This window comes from Anopheles gambiae, chromosome 2 (genome assembly GCF_943734735.2).
Source record: "Anopheles gambiae chromosome 2, idAnoGambNW_F1_1, whole genome shotgun sequence".
Taxonomy (NCBI): Eukaryota; Metazoa; Arthropoda; class Insecta; order Diptera; family Culicidae; genus Anopheles; species Anopheles gambiae.
The window spans coordinates 47,573,264-47,590,193 of record NC_064601.1 but is presented as its reverse complement, the minus strand read 5'-3'; positions in this window follow the sequence as shown (position 1 = coordinate 47,590,193).

Genomic DNA, 16,930 nt, shown 5'->3' with positions numbered 1-16,930 from the left:
CCGACTACATCCGTGTGTGTGTGTGTGTGTGTGTGTGTGTGTGTGTGTGTGTTTGTGAGTGAGTAAGTGTGTTTTTTTTTCAATTTTTGTTGGTTTGGTTCAGGAAATGAATTATATTTTCTTCTTTGTGCAAAGCGCACACGGGACGGAACCGAACCGCCCAAGAACACTTGAGCAAATGTGCACCTCGTTCCTCGACTGCACTTTCAGGCGCAACGGGGCGGGCTCTCGTTCTGTTTTCCCATCCGCCAAGGGCTGCCAGCTTTGCCGGAAAACTTAAAGTTTCGACCATTAAAATCCGGTTTTGATGGCTTTGACGAAACGATTCCAGTCGCGCTATGCGGATCGTCTCGTTGGCGATGTCATTTATGGGTGCAACAGCGTTGAGCTAACAACAGTGGTGATGCATTTTTCCGAGCCGGTTATGGCATGCGGAAAAGCGTGTAGCTTTGCGACCGGGCGGGGAGGACCGGACGGAGAAGGTGTGACGTGACTGGGCGAAAAGCCCGACACAAACCCACTAAGTGATGGTGTGATGGATCTTTCACAAAGCACCACCGCAGTGTTGGGCGGAATTCCGAACGAAAAACTGCAATATCGCGCTGGCGATGTATGCTGGCAAGCGTTAGTATAATGAAGGGGAATTTATGACCCTACCGCCCAGACGTTAATGATAAAGTTTGCCGCTCGACCGCCCCAAGCAAAAGGCCCGGCGCAGAGGTGTTTACGGCTCTGGAGAATGCTCATTTCCTTCCAATATCACTTCGGATGCCTTTTTTGAGCCTTTACGACTAAAGTTCAACTAATTTTGTAATGCTGCTGCTGCTGCTCCTGCCGTTGCTGTAAGTCCCAATTTTAATGGCCAGTTGCAACGTTAGTGTGCAGCATCTGGGTGGTTTTTTATCCTTTTCAGATGTTTGATGAGAGTACACCGTCCACAAAACCGTCGGTTGACTCAAGCTGACAAAAAACGTTGCGTACTGTGTACTGTGTTTCGATTGGCATAGTGCTACAACGTCAGGCCGGCTTACTTTCGGCACAATTTGTCAGCAAAAGACGATTGCAAAAGTTTCGGTTGTAGAAAAGTTTTCCTTCGTCTTCGAATGCTGGGAGAGGCTGAGTTATGATCAAAGACAGAAAAATGTAAAGGCCAACCGCTGGGTGGAAATTTCTGTCGCGATAGCGTGAGATTAGTCTTGTTTTTCAACACAATGTAAAACACCGTCCCAGTTGACACAAGACGAACTACACCTTTCCGGGAAAATAGCAACCGGAACAATTTCTATACACCAAAACGAGGATGATTTCAAAAGAAAGAAATGTGCTCACTGCAGGGAGTAATGCAATGGACAGGGCTAATATTTAATCTTATTTCATTACCGTCTTACCTCCGCTCGGGTCAAACTGGATATGGGAGAGCTTGAGGATTGGCTGCTGCAGGGGAAAAAGTTGTCGTATTTACAATTGTTATGGAACTGGTGCATAAAACTTGGTCGACAAAGTACCGGGGAGCTTTCCAGAGAAAAGTTAATTTGTTGCATTAGCTTTAAACGTTTACAAATCCAAATATAATGGTCAACAGCTGAATGTAGTGCTTCCGTACGCAATTAAACACTAGTCTTTTGGTAGGACTCAGAAGAACAATTTAATTTAACAACAACTATCTACCATTCACTGGATCTCGTGGCATTTTTTGCAATTATCATTAGGTAAATTTAAATTAGATATTTGTCTTTTACCATTTTTTCCAGTTGTTCCTTAGTATCTAATTTAATTTTAAAATGCCTCAGTAACGCATGCTTACAAGTGAAAATATCGATCACGAATCATTTTACGCTAAATTTTCTTGTTTGTCATGATTATTTTCTCAATTCAATTAGCGAAACTGATGATTGTATGGACAAAACTGCTTATTAATTCTTATAGAAAATTTTATACAGTTTTAAATATATTAAATGTTTGAATACAAAGCAAACAATTACAAATATGCAATGAAATGTATTGCGATGACGTCGATGCATTTCAAGCTTGGGTTACAGCTGCAGTGAAATTTGGTGGAAATATAATTCCCCAACTATTTAGTCTAATATTGATAGAAATATGTTGAATAATATGTAGAGACATATTGAAACAATGAATTAAATGTATTTTCTTGTGATTCCTCACTTTTTTCACGGTGAAAAAATAATGGTCAGCGGGGAATCACAAAGAAATGCATTTAATTCATTATTTCAATATGTTTATACTCTATACAGGGGAAATGAATATCCTTTCTTTTGGTGTACGGTAAGCCAAATTCTGATAAATATGCAATGGAATATCGAAAAAAAACACGTTCCCCTTCACGCAAGGTCTAAATAAGCTTTTAAATCGTAAATCAACAAAAGTTTCAAATTACACCTTAACTGCAATCTTAAGCTCCGGTAGGTTGATAGGCTCTGGTAGGTTAAAACCAGTCCATAAAGTTCTCTTAAGTCATCTCCAAGCATAGTTGCCAAAGTTGAAAATAATAAGCCAAACATAATAACTGTAATAACGGATTAGCAGACAACGGAGAGATTTCATGACACTCCTGTAGTATATCAATATCTCAAAATAATGGTAACGTACGCTAAAACAGTGGTTCAGTCGAATTTGAAAAAATTGAATTGTTAGAGCTATGCGCTGGATGAGTACGTTAGGAAGAATAGATTAATTTCATGATATTTAAGTATTGAATAGATTAATATCATGATATTAAGTATTGTTGTGGGTGCAATTTTAATGTTCCATTTCCTTGCAGTTCCTAACAATTCCAAATCCGGTTCCGATTCTGATTCCGGAGCCAACTCCCATTATGGAATCGATTCCGGACTTGGAATCGGTCCCGAAATCCAACTGGTTTTGGAATTGGAATTGACTCTGGAATCAGATTCAATAATCTCCATGAGAGTGGATCGTATTGGATTCTTTACGGCTATCAATACAATCGAAGTATCATAGCACCACAAACCCTATTCGATCGCCGAGAGATGCCGAGATCGACTTCGATTTCAGAGTCGATTTTGATTCCGGAGCCGATTCCGATTCCGGATTCTATTCCGAAATGGAATGCGAAATCTGTTTCAGGAATCGTTTCCAAAAAAACTTCGGAACTAGTTGGAATCGATTTTGTTGAAAACTTCATTTTTCCCATCACTATTTCAGATCATATTTGCAAAATTTATGGGTCGGAAAAAAGTTTAATTCAAGATCCGTTCAATTGTTTCTTGGGGACATTCCGAGAGAAAACATCAAGAGTAAATGTTAGAAACTCTAACAAATGAAAATAAATAAATTCTTTAGGCATTGGGTGTAGTGACCAAATATTCGATTTATTATTGATTGTTTTACGTTTTCGCACTTCAATACCGATTCGCTTGACTATCTGTTCTCTAATAGTCTTGAATCTGCTGTTCACCCCTTATTTAACCGCATACGAAACGATTAAAACATCGCTTGGGAATCATAACTGACAGTTCGGAGGAAACTTATAAAAGCTCCAACAGTAACTATATTACTAACTTTTAAAGTTGGAATGCATGTGTCAGATAATGCTTTTAGTAATACTCCTTTGACATTTTCACACAAATTCCAAGCCTTCTGAGGAATACTACATATATTCCAACGCAAAAAAGAGCAATTCCGATAAAAAAGCAAATTTGTAAGTTGGATGTTTTTCTCTAACTTAATCACACTACCGATAATTAAAACTTCCACACCGGGAACCTTAATACCACCCACGGGACACAATTTATCGTTGTTCTTTATCACCGAACGGACTAACAGAATTATTCAATTAGCCTTTCTTCGTCATCGGCGCAGCACGAGCGTACGTTCGTCCTCGCGTCACGTCACAGCTTCCCTTCCATCGGTCACCACCGTTTGGTCAGTTGCTCAAGTGCAGCAATTAAGCTTTGCACTTCGTGTTGCATGATATCGAATCCATCCCGACTCACCCTCGGCACCGATTGACTTCGACTCGACTCTACGCTCATCGGTAAACTTTTTTCTTTTGCTCCCTTATCTGATTGCATTTTTCTTCATGACTGAGCACTTTCCCACTTGGACTGCTTAGGGGCCGGTGGCGTCGAACGGGGTGGAAAAAGGTTGAGAGTTTGTACGTTATTTTTATGTTATTGCGCCGGTTTTAAATTATGGGACTTTTTACTGCTTTCTCTCTACCCCTCCCTTTGCGAAACGGTAGCGAAACGGAACAGGTCGGCCGTGAGAGAGGTGGCCGTGTTCCAGCTACCGTAATGACACGGTAGCATTCCCGTGTTTGCGGGACTCAGCAGTCACCGTTACTGCGACAACACATCAAACTTTCCTGCACGCTTATCTGATCCGGCCCCTCCCAAGCTCCCCGGCGACACCAGAACATGACACCAACATTTGCCAATTGTACCTCTTTGAGTCCATAATCTTCATCTTCGACGTGCTCACGGTTGTGACATCCACGTGAATAATTGATACAAGCAAATATGTACGTTGGCAGGTATGGTGGGGGTGGGACCGATAGGGGTAAGTTGGTGTTAATGCTCTCCGATACCGTTTCCCTCGCCCACCGTGCAGTGCACTCAAGATGCATAACTTTGCTCGTTAGCATAAGAAAATTCGTCGAGAAATCGTCGATGTGAAAGCAATAAATGTGCACCGAGTTGCTGCCAGTTATCACTCCATAGCTAGCAAACTTTTACGGCAAAGCAGAAGCCCGTAAAATTCGCGTTCGCCGACCAGCCAGCCGTACGGGAGCAGTAAAAAGCGGACATGTTAGAGATCCCAGGCACCAGTTAACCGACCAAGCCCGGGAAAGTGGCGAGCATTTCCCAAAGCCCGGGTGCTGGTGTGCGGCCGCGTGCGTTGGAAAATGGAATCGGAACAAGAGAACAGATGCTCCCTCCATCGAGCGGGTGGTATAATAGCGCAAAGCCCGCCTAATGTGTTTTCCACCCTGCTTAAGTCCGCCCCCGGTACCGTTGGACTCATATGGCTGGGTGGGCGGAACAAAAGTGCGCTTTTCCATCGTCTGCCCATTGCTCCGCTAGCCCTGGCCTGGTGGAAAAATACACGCAACGACTAGTGGCCAATGAAAACTTACCATCACCATTACCCCTCGATGGGGTAGTTTAGCTAGAAACGCGTTTTTGTTTGCATTTGCTACGGCGAGCGTTTCGGGAAGAGTAAAATTTTAATTTTAATTGTATTTTATAACAATAATAACCATTAGTGATTATTCGTTTCCCTGTCGGATGAGGCCCACACGGGAGGCGGAAAGCACAAAAAGAAGCAACAGAAACAGTGAAAGACGGGACGGGACGGGACGGGATGGGACGGAACGAGGACTGTTATCTAAACTTGTGGAGACCATACATGCTTCCAAATGGAGACGCTTCTTGTTTTGCCGTGGTGTTATTATTTCAACTTCAGATGATGAGCCTATTGATTTGCACGAGCTCGGTGCCCGAGTGCTTAGATATTCATGTGTAGCACGGTAGTGATCATAGCTGAAAACTGTAACGATTCGGTTAATTGAGTTCAGCACCAAAATGGAGGAAAACGGTGCGCCAACGGATGTTGCATACTTCAAGCTATATTTAGATACTTAAAACTAAATGAGTACACATTACAATCGAGTATTGATGAGTAATTCGGTATGTTCGGTATAATACACATTATATCATCTATTATAGCATAATGGATTATAAAAATAATATATAAAACTTTTATTTAATAACTACTAATAATTATAACGAAATTTAATAATTATCCATAACATACACAGGCTTTGCTAGGCCATTGAAATGAATTGCTGTAAAAGTGTTATAGAAATGTACGATAAATTTGACGGATTATGATTATTGCAATTCTGAATCATTGAATTTAAACGGTCAGAAGATAGATTGCTATATTTATTTGCGAGATAGACGACCTACGAAGTTAAAATTGTTTTTGATGTATGTGATCCACCACATTTTCTGTACCGAATTACTTTGCCCTCATAAAAATTATATACTTTAAAAATTGCTACATTTTTAAAAATAAATATCAAATATAAATATGTATGTCACTAGTAATGTAAATTACAGCCTTGATACCATTATCATTATCACAGATTTTAGCGGGAAACACAAATTCAACTGACTTTGTTGATATTTTTAAAGTTCGAGTGCGAGAAACACTGATACAATAAATCGAAAGGCCAATTTTATACATAATTGAGTGCAGATGTTTTCAGTTTATTTTCTCCTTTTTGTTCTATATTGATCCATTCAACAGTTTGGTATGTCCAGGAGGCCATTCTTCAGACAAACTAATCTATGAATACACTAGCAAACAAATTTGATTTCGTCGGACGCCGCATACGATTTTATTTGTCAAACTGATTGTGCGGGATTTAGTAGGAACACAATTAAATTATTTTATTATGATCGTTAAACTATTAAACTCATCCAAATAATCACTATAGTAAAAGATATAGCGTTTGACAGCACGTCCGATAATATCGCATCCGATGAAGTCCGAAAATCGCATCCACTACCACGGCTCTAACAGCAAATATTGAACTAGGCAAAGCTAACCAGATTTTCTAATCAGATTTTATAGTTTACAACAATAAAGGAATCCTTTATGTAATGGGTACAACCTTGTCATATGTGAATATCCACACATTAAAAAATACATGAAAATAGCTCAATTTGATTCCAGTGGGAAAAATTTCATAAAATAGTGACACTCTTTTTCATAACACGAATTTCTATTCATTTTAATTGTGATAGTTTTAGTTTAGTTTCAAACTAAACTGTTAGCTCATTTCATATCACATTATATTAATTTTCATTTTCAAACGTTCTTTCCAAGTTGTATAGAATTCTAAGTATACCTGATCCCTGCACCTTTGTTCCCACCCCAAGCTTCCAATTAAAAGACGTCAAATTACAATGTCACCAGCAATGTTAAAGCTTTGCTCCGGCACATATCTTGCCAATATTTTGACATTCAATCGCACTCGGAACGCAACACTGCAACTCGTGATCTGATACACACGACCGCAGTCAGTTGCCCACGCCGAACAGTTGTTGATTGAGAATGAATGAGTGCAGTGTGCCTTGCTGCCACTGCTGTCCGGTGTATCTTTCCTGATTACTAATTCCGGCCTATACAACCCACCTTCCCACGATGCCCCGTACTTGTTGGCCGTCGTCGCTGCCACACGAAGGCACGATGCAACCGTGTCACTTTTTGTCATTCCACTCTCCGAACCGTGTACCCATCATCATCGTCATCATCATCATGGCGGCCGACGGCAACACTGACACCGGCTATCTGGCCATCAGTCATCTACCGTACACTAGTGATTTGTTTACGATCCCGCTGAAGAGTGATCACCACCGAGTGTCGGTCGCGGTGGGTTGGTGGGTGCTAGTTTGAAAATAGAAACCGATACGCTCCCCAACCAACCTGCAGCTGATTGCGTTTCGATAAGTGAATTGCAGCCGTGCACCCGGGCAACCATGTACAAACTGCACAAACATACACACATACACACGCACAGACACCCCGAGATCTGGGCTCGAAAAAAGGCAGATCTAATTACGACGAATTAATTGTATATTCATTAGTTTATTTTTTTCAGTGCCATTATATTTGTACCGGGAGCGATTTTCACGTACACCTTTTTTATTGTGTGGTCGTACCCTCCTCACGCTGGTCGTACACTCCTGTCCGACCAGCCACAGGTCCTCATTATCGTCTTCAACTTCCCCACCCCGGCTGGCAAAAAACTGACTTTTGACGGCGAACTTTTGACAAAAAAGCCTCACCTCTCACCACCCCATCAGTCGGTCGGTGTGTGTATTTGTCAAATAGAAGGACACAAAAACAAGGTACACTAACATACAATTATACACCTTGCACCTTGTCCTGGCGATGAACAAAAGCCACGCTGATTCCCGGAATCACTCCCGGGCGCAGTATTTGCGCGATAGCAATCGCGTTAAAATTGATGTTTGGTAAAAGCGAAGGCACAAATAATGCCGACCACAGACACATGCACACACAAAAACAGCAACAGCAACAACAAAAAAAGCGCGTCTATAATTGAGCAATTGCATGCCAGAGTTGAAACGAAGTCCGCGAATGGGGGCCGCTTCTCGTGAGCCTCGATTTTCCAATCTTTTTGCATACAAACATTCACACACACACACACGGAGGAAAGAAAAGTACATTCGGTTTGCATTAGGGAAGCATCTAGAGTGCATCCCTTCCCATTACCCCCCCAGAGGGGTACGCGTGTGTCGGGCAGGTCATGTCGGGGGAAATGATTATTTTAATAAATAGCCATCATTATTTGCTGCCGCGGCCGCTGTCCAAAGTATGATGCAAATGAAGGTTTTTCCTCAGCATCAAACTCGCGACATCAGGGGCAAATTGGAAGTGGAGGTAGCCCATCATCACAGGCAAAGGATCGTTTTCGAGACGGGGGAGTGGGGCGGGGAAGCTCAGCAAATGAAAAGGTTAACGACGATTCACGACGCTACATAATGTCATTGGGGTATGGGAAACAAAAATGCACTACAAATAATTAGCGTGAAATCAGAAATTAAGGTTTTTCTGCTTCCTGTCCCATCGATCCCAAGTGTTTATTTAGGGTGGAGGGTTTCTACCACTGTTCGAGCATTGTTCCATCACAAGCAAACAAAAATAAACAAAAAATCATCAAATTAATCCTCCTAATCGATCAACGATGATTTGCCAATTTTAATCCCGAAATCGAAATAATTATCCCAATATCCGGCTGTGTTATTGAATTTAATCATCCTCACCGTGCCTTCCCTTCTGGCATCCAATTAGGCTATGTGAGCGAGAGAGAGAGAGCAAATCTCCCAAGCCGCAAGCAGCAAATCCGACCGCATTCTATCCTCTGCCCACACACGTACGCGTGTAGCTGACAGGAGAGAGTTAATGTTGTCACATTGTTATCACAAAATAATTTAAAAGACCTCGGCATTGGGTCTCAGCGCGCCGGCTAATGCATTCCGCGATGCATTGTGCCAAAGCTAATAGACCTGCAGCCCTGGGAAGCGGTGGATCCCCGCCACCGCCAATGTGCCAGTTATCTCTTTTGTTTGTCCCGGGATGGTTGTGCGAGTGTGTTTCTGCGTCCGTCCGACGACGTAAATCCTCCAAATCAAAGCAATGCCACGTGTGACCGTAGGCTGCCGGAGGAGGGGCGCATCCGCGTGTCTGTTGAATAAATTTATGGACTAGATGAGATTGGCTACCGGGGCAGAAGCGGCATCACAAACCGCACAGACATCAAATAGGTATATTCTTATGAAAATATCATTACCACAGGTGTGAACAAAACTGTACTCGACTCGTCTTTGCATTTAAGTAACGCCTTGTTCTTGACACTTTGAAGTAAATGTCTGAAAAAAGGGTTTCTTAGTAACAGCTTGGCTTTTTAATATTAAAACGAAAATTAGATTTTTGTTTTCTACTACTTGTGTACCTAATCGTCTGTTAATAAGTGTACTTTTCTTTGGTACTAAAAAGCGCAAATGCAACGGAATGTGCACCAAGCCCTGTAGATCTAACGGGCGCAACCAGCGCCCAGTGTTCTAACGCCATAAACTCGGAATCCTCTGTCACCTTCGAACATCACCGGACAGTGCTTCTACCTTTGGCGACCAACGCGACAGCCTTGTCTCTTTCTCTCTCTCTCGCTAAGAACCGAGCAATCGTCAACCACACCTTTATAGATTTGGCGCGGAATATTATGCTACTTCCCTGTGCACTGTCTCCTGCAACCAGACACTTGCAGCCTGCCATCGACTCCGCCACCGCCCTGCCGAATGAAATCCGATACTGCAGCGCGACTCGGTACGCACACGGACGCACTGCTCGATCTCTGCTTGCGCCGCACAAATTATGAGTATTACTTATTCATAATCTAATTTAAACGAATTAGTCACAAATTATAATTTATATACGCACAACCACACACACACGCACACACATGGGCGGGCATTTCTCGACCCAGTTGGGCCTTGTTGGATTGTTTGTCCCGTCCATACCCCCTTCGTCCCTTCCCATCGTGAGAAAAGAACACTCCATCCGCGCCAAGTTGAGGGCTAGGGCGTCTGATGCCCGCAATCTGGTGCTGGTGCGGATGATATGGATGAGATATTTTTAAGCGAACGGGGTACGCCGTGCTCGCGATGCACCAAGACTTGCGCTGCGCTACTTGATCCGACCGATCATTGCGCCTCATCCGCACGGGGAAAGCGGCCAGGGGGATTTGATTTCGAGCATACGAATTCGAACTGAAGGCAGCAGATGTGTATACGTGCCGATCCTCGATCGCCATCCCGCCTCCCGCGAGGTCCCAAAAACGGACGACTAATTAGTATGACCTATTCGGAATTTAATAAACCATCGTGTTTGTCACTAGCACCCTTCCCCTTCGCTACGCTTCCGCGCCTCCCCGGCCCGGTTTGATGGGAAATATTTTTAGCGCCATAAATTCTTAACCCAAAGTGCATACACACTCGCGCTGCTAGGGCAAGAAGCAGCCGCTATCGATCCATCGGGGCCGGCAAATCGAGACATCGATTGTGTTTACAGTAAACCGCAACACCCCTTTCCCGGCACCGATCGTTGTTACACCACGATAACGATCCCAGCAGCTGGTTGCAATAATCGATCCATTTTTCCCGCCACTAATCCATCGCCCGGCCCTGGGCGCTCTTCCTTCACTTCGTCGATGCGCCCTTATCGTGCTGCCCATATCGCACGGGTTGTTAGTAAACGATGTGTCGTGTTTGACGTATGTTTACTAAACAATTCAAACCACCGCACAAAAACCGGCATCGAGCAATCCCATCGAGTGCTGCCGGGCCCGAGATAATGTGACAGAAAGTGTACGCGCCACCCTCGCCACCCTGCCGTTCGCGACAATAACGCTGTGAGTTTCGATTGCGGGAGGAAATTTGTGATTCTTTTTCGATATGTTGATTTCTTCTTGTTTCTCTGTTCATTCAATGCTTCTGTATTGCCTTTTTTCGCTTCTGTAAACTTCCCAAACGGCAAACAATCCGATCACTTCTTCGCCACACACTGTAAACACTCGGGGACAAGCTCTGCAGCCGCAGCTCGACACGGAACTCGACGGCTTCGGTCTGATGAAGTGCATTTTTTGTTGCCGCCTCTAGCCCCGGCTCAAGGCAAGGCGATACGGACAAAAAATGAGTTAAATATAAATAAATAATTTACACAACCAACCCAGCCGCAGCTCGATTGAAAATTTCCGTTGATGTGGATTAACAATTGCGTTTGCCCATCGGTCGGAAGCTGGGCCGCTAGGGGTTAATGAGTCAGCTATGAACTGCTGGCCGACGGAAAGCCGATACTTGTGTCGCGTAATCAACCGTACGGCATCCACCACACTGCACGAGGCCAATTGTTGTGACTACGGACTGCGATTGTGAAGCTGAGATTAATGTTTGTGCTTGAAATTGATTTGCATTGATTTGCTGGTGCTGGTTTTAGTTGTGATTTTAACATTTATTTGTTTACTATTTTACTGTTTTAAATGATTTTATCATGTTTTTCTCCAAAGATATTCACAATGTGAATTAGGAAACTAGGAAACTTGCACATTGTGATATATGCACAATGTAGCAGATTTATTCTTAACGCTATGCATTGAATTTAAAAGGAACAAATACATTTGTTCACACACAAACAACACAAAGTCGAGAAGATACTCTTAAGGATATCAAGTCGATATCCGTTAAGCTGAACTCTGATAAAGAAATTGAAAGCATTTAGAAAGTGTTGTACTTGTGCTATCTTACAGCCACTATTTTAAGAAATGCAGCAATATAAAAGCGGCTGAAACTTTACTTCATGTTTATTGTTATGAAGGGCAAACTGAGTGTTGAACTCAAAACCCAGCAGCAAACAAATATTTACCAACACTCGATACATATATGATCATTAACATAAAAACAACAAATGCAGATTGAGTTGTACCAATCGTAGCACACAACAATATAAAAGAGTAATGATTCATCAGAATTATACTGAATGATTCATTCACCAGCTGCATTTGAGCCGAGTAATTTACAATGGTAAACACTTCAATACGACGGAAGTATGATTTTGTGCAACGAAATTCAAAACAACAACTTAAAATAAGAATGGACCTTTGAACAAACCAAATAAAAATAGTAAAATCTAAAACCAATAACAACTAATGCATTTGTATGGAATTCAGTAATCGTAGTAATGTAATACATGAGCTATTTTTATTGTGACGTCAATATTTTACACGTCGTCAATACATTCTACTTTAAGTCATTGAATTGAAAATGGACTTTGCTCACTTTGTTATTTTTCTGACATTTTGTGTTAAAAAGTATACAAAGACAAATTATATACAACGTGCTATCAATCAGGAAAGACAATACGACCAGGCCATTGTATGTAGGAAAATAAATCCATTAACATTGGATTTAATCCATTAACATTGGGTCTAAAAATGCTTTTGAATATTTCAAAAAAATTGTTATCGTTAATCAATATATAAGAAAAAATAACACGATTCACTTAAATTTTATCAAACTTTTTAATACGCCGAAACACACATGCTCTTTGTTTTTTGTTCATCGATGATATGATTTCTTTTAAATTTTTAATTTTCTTTCGTTTTGTTGCGTTGAATATGATATTTTGTAAACTAAATCTGGACGATGCAAGTCAAATATAGTACTTCTTCTTCTTCTATGGCACAACAACCGCTGTCGGTCAAGGCCTGTCTGTACCCACCCACTAGTGAAGTGAGCTTGGCTTTCAGTGACTTACAGGGTTTTCGAGGATTATATAGACACGTTCAGCGAGTTGTAGATTCGTTCAGGCATATAATAGACTCTTTCAGCGAGATATAGAATTGTTCGGAAGTAGGCGTAGACATCATGTTCGGTTATACACTGTAGAGCTGTCACTTTCGTACCCCTTGGACTGCAGCTTGGATCATTCTCATCAGGAGGTAAACAAACAGTTTTCGAAAAAAATAGCTTTTTTTATCTATTTTATGTATTAAACAGCTTGGGGAATGATTATTAGCTACTTTTCGGACTTTTAAGAATGAAAAATTGAACCCTGCGGCACAGTGTGTAAACAAAACAAATGACAGCTCTACAGAATCGCCATAGCCATGTTACCATAGCAAGATAGTCAAGTCCTGCGTATGGGGGCACGGTCTATTCTGGACTTGAACCCATGACGGGCATGTTGTTACGTCGTACGAGATGACGACTGTACCACCAGACCAGCAAATATAGTACGGATCAGTTCAATTTAGGCCTGACCATGCATTTCTTTTAAACTAACATTCAATTCCAGACAACTCATTTGTGTTAAATAAAATGATCAAAACGTGAATGATGATTCTTTTCAACACATATTGATGCATTTCACATAAGTAATGATGTTATGAAAATGTTCTTAGCGATCTTATTAAGAAACAGATGGCGTTTCTACCGGAAACTCACATACCTTTACAAAAGTCTGGAATTGACAGAATTACCTCGTTAATGAAAATTTATAACCGTCCCATGAAAACAATAGTAAAATGCGTATATTTATTGAAACATAAATGAAAAAACACTATACAAAATGTTCTAACCATTGCACTTGAAGGTTGCTCACGAATCATTTAAACTTAGAATACTATAAACCGTCAATGTATTAGTGTTTTATGTTATTTTGCAGTGTTTTTCTAATCATATAGAAAATGTGTTCTACCGCTAGTTATTTGTGTTTTTCGATACACCTTGGAGCTTATGGTTTATTTCAAGCTTATGATTCATTCAATAATTTGTTTGTTCCACTTCCATTTGGTTGTTTATGACACATACTCTTTGCAGTTTGTAATGTTAAGTGTTGTTCAAGCGCCCTTATTAATTATCAAAGAATCCTTGATTCGTTACGAATAACAGCACCAAAGCCAAACCGTCCCATTCAATCCTCATGCCATGACGCAATGCTTCGCTTCTAACTGCTTCGCTTCCAACTGCTTCCTTCATTCCATGCAGCTTGAGTGTATGTTTACAATCATTAGACGACAGTTTTAGCGTACAGCAGCCACGATGCTGTTTATTTTCTCTCCGCGAATGTCGCACACATTCTTCCAGTACATGACTGACATATCTAATTGGGGTTAGACCAGCGGCTACTTTATGAAACGATGCATTTCAACATAATTCCCAGCAATGTGTGCTGGCTAGGTCGTGAGTGCCGTCTTATCCCTTGCGATAATGTAGCGGACGGAACGAACACTCAAGCCACGCTCACATGCATGATGATAGTTTCGGACCGCTCGGGCTCATGCCGCCTCACAGAAATGCTATTTGGAGCCCGCTTTCGTTTGCCACAGTGCCACTAACGATTATTTATAAAGTGATTATAAATTGTTTCCATATCCATCAAGCTAGGTTTGTTTTGAGACGGAAATTAGGAGCTCATAAATTAACCAACCCTTTTTCAAAAATAATTCCTAATAAATTGTGCTTTTTCTTCTATTTTTCTTCTGTCCGATGAATAACTGTATGTCTGCTTGTATTTGTAGCATTTTTGCAGAAACTGTGAGCCAGACTTGGCACAACTTTGCAGTTCCGCTGCTTTGAAAATCAAACACATATTTGCGTCAATCCCTTTCCGTGCTCCCGGTTCTGCAACACATCGAACGGATCGAATGCAACAATTGCCAAGAAACTATCTATTTATGAGTTGCATTTGTGCCCGGTCTGTCTGGTGTCATGTCTCGGCTCGGGGTAATATTTCATCCGTCAGTCGGCAAAATCACCATCCCAGGGGTCCGTGCAAATTGTCCTGGGACCTCTCACCATTAATAAATGGTGCCTCGCACTAATGTCACACGGGCGATTCGGTCGGTATCGCTTACCAAAAACCCGTCCTGTGCGATATTAAAAATAGCAAATATGCAATGTGCCACAACACCGGGTAAAGAGAAACGGCGCATGCATCGGTACATCGATCGAGCTGCTGCAGTTTTATGTGGCGTACGATCGAACGATCGATCAGGGTCAATGTTAAGAGGCAACGGACCATATGACAGATGACCAGACAGGCTGCAAAGTGCACAACAAAAAATGGTACCGAATCAGCTGTCTATAAATGTTAATTTTATGAACCGGTACAAAAGGTACAATTAAGAGCTGAGACGAAACAACATTGACAACAATCTACCTGCTGCGACCCGTTGGGAGAGCATTGCTTTCTTCCTTCCTAATCAAAGATTTGCCGTAGCGAAAAGGTAATAAAAATTAAGCAAACAGCCCCACTCCCAGCATCGTTCACCAGGCTCCACCGATTTGACGCACAGTTGATGAGCAACGCACAGTCGCAAAGCGCCGCAAGACACGAAAAAGGACAACGTTTGATGCAGCCCGAACGGCAGCCGCCACTCTTCACCATTGCTTTTCCCCTTGGCTGATAGTTCCGCAGCAGCCTCTAAGCGATATGTTTGTCGGTGCGCCTTTTTTTCTCGCATTTGCATTTCGTTGCCGAGGCGGCTCGTCACGAGTCACGGCGCGGGGAGCGATTTATTCCTTTCTTCCCTCCGGGGAACCGGCGGTCCATGCTGTTCCGGCCGGTACGGCGGGGGTAACGCTTCGCTTGTCTCATCAATCGTCAGCATAATGGTGTGTCGGATTGTAGCGGTTGCCGAGTTGCGAGAGGACATAAATTAAAGATGAATAAATTTGCCATCATCATTACACCTCGCCGGTGATGCCGTGACTCTGCGCGCATGGGTGTTTGTGGTCCCGTTCATGTCCTGCAGCAATCGATAAGAAACGATGTAATAATTATCCAAAAATCAACGAAGCATTTTATTGCCCGTGCACCGTGCGCAAGTGAAAGTGAGAATGGATGGATGGTAATTAAGCATCCGGCATCTGCCCAGCAGCGGCAACGACGGGGATCCCTGTCACCCGATCCACTCGGCGCGCAGTTACATTGCACAAACCGTGTTAATCTAATTTCGATTATTTACGACACATTTACGGCGCAAGGTTAAAATGAAGTAGTTGCGCGTTTTTAAAACCCCCCAAGCTTTGGTTCGACCTTCTCGAAACACCCTGTATGCAAATCGGGCGAAGCTGCTTGTCTGGGGACGACAGACGCTTCCCACAAAACACGCACCGGTGGCGTCATGCCGGGCAGCAGAAAACCAGAAAACGGAATGATTGGATCGCGCGGGACATAAATTTGGACAGTTTATCGTTATGCGCTGGCAGCGCTGACGGGTTGACGGGGATTGCTTCTGTGTTGCAATGTTAACCGTCCGCTGTTTACATGCTGGGCAAGTGGAGCAGCGGATAAAAAGTGCATCGGCAAGTCTCATCTTCCAATCCAATCTGCACACATTCCAGGAAGTAAGGGAGAACCACTGCTCCCCACCCAGCCGGATTGGATTTGCATAGAAATCGGCCAGGTGCGAACAAACTTTTAATCGTTCGCCCCGCTGAAGCAACATTGCATAAAGCTTAATTAATAAACCTGCAGCCGACTGCACGCGACCGGTCACTCCGGTGCACTCAACAATCAAAACGGCCGGTTCAATCGGGACGGTTCGAAGTTTGTGTATCGAGGGCTAGGCTAACCACCCTAGCTGCGACTCGTGCTCGTTGCATTCTACACCCATCAGAGTTGATCCACAAAGCAATCTCATTAAAAGTTTCTTCCGATGCGTTTTGCCCTGATTGAGAAGCTTTGGCAGCAACAGCGCCTTGGTTGAATGGTTGAAAGTGATTAGAGTTGATACCAGAAGAACAGAGCTATTGAACCCAAAATAACGCGTGGGAGCTCCCCATCTCTCGTA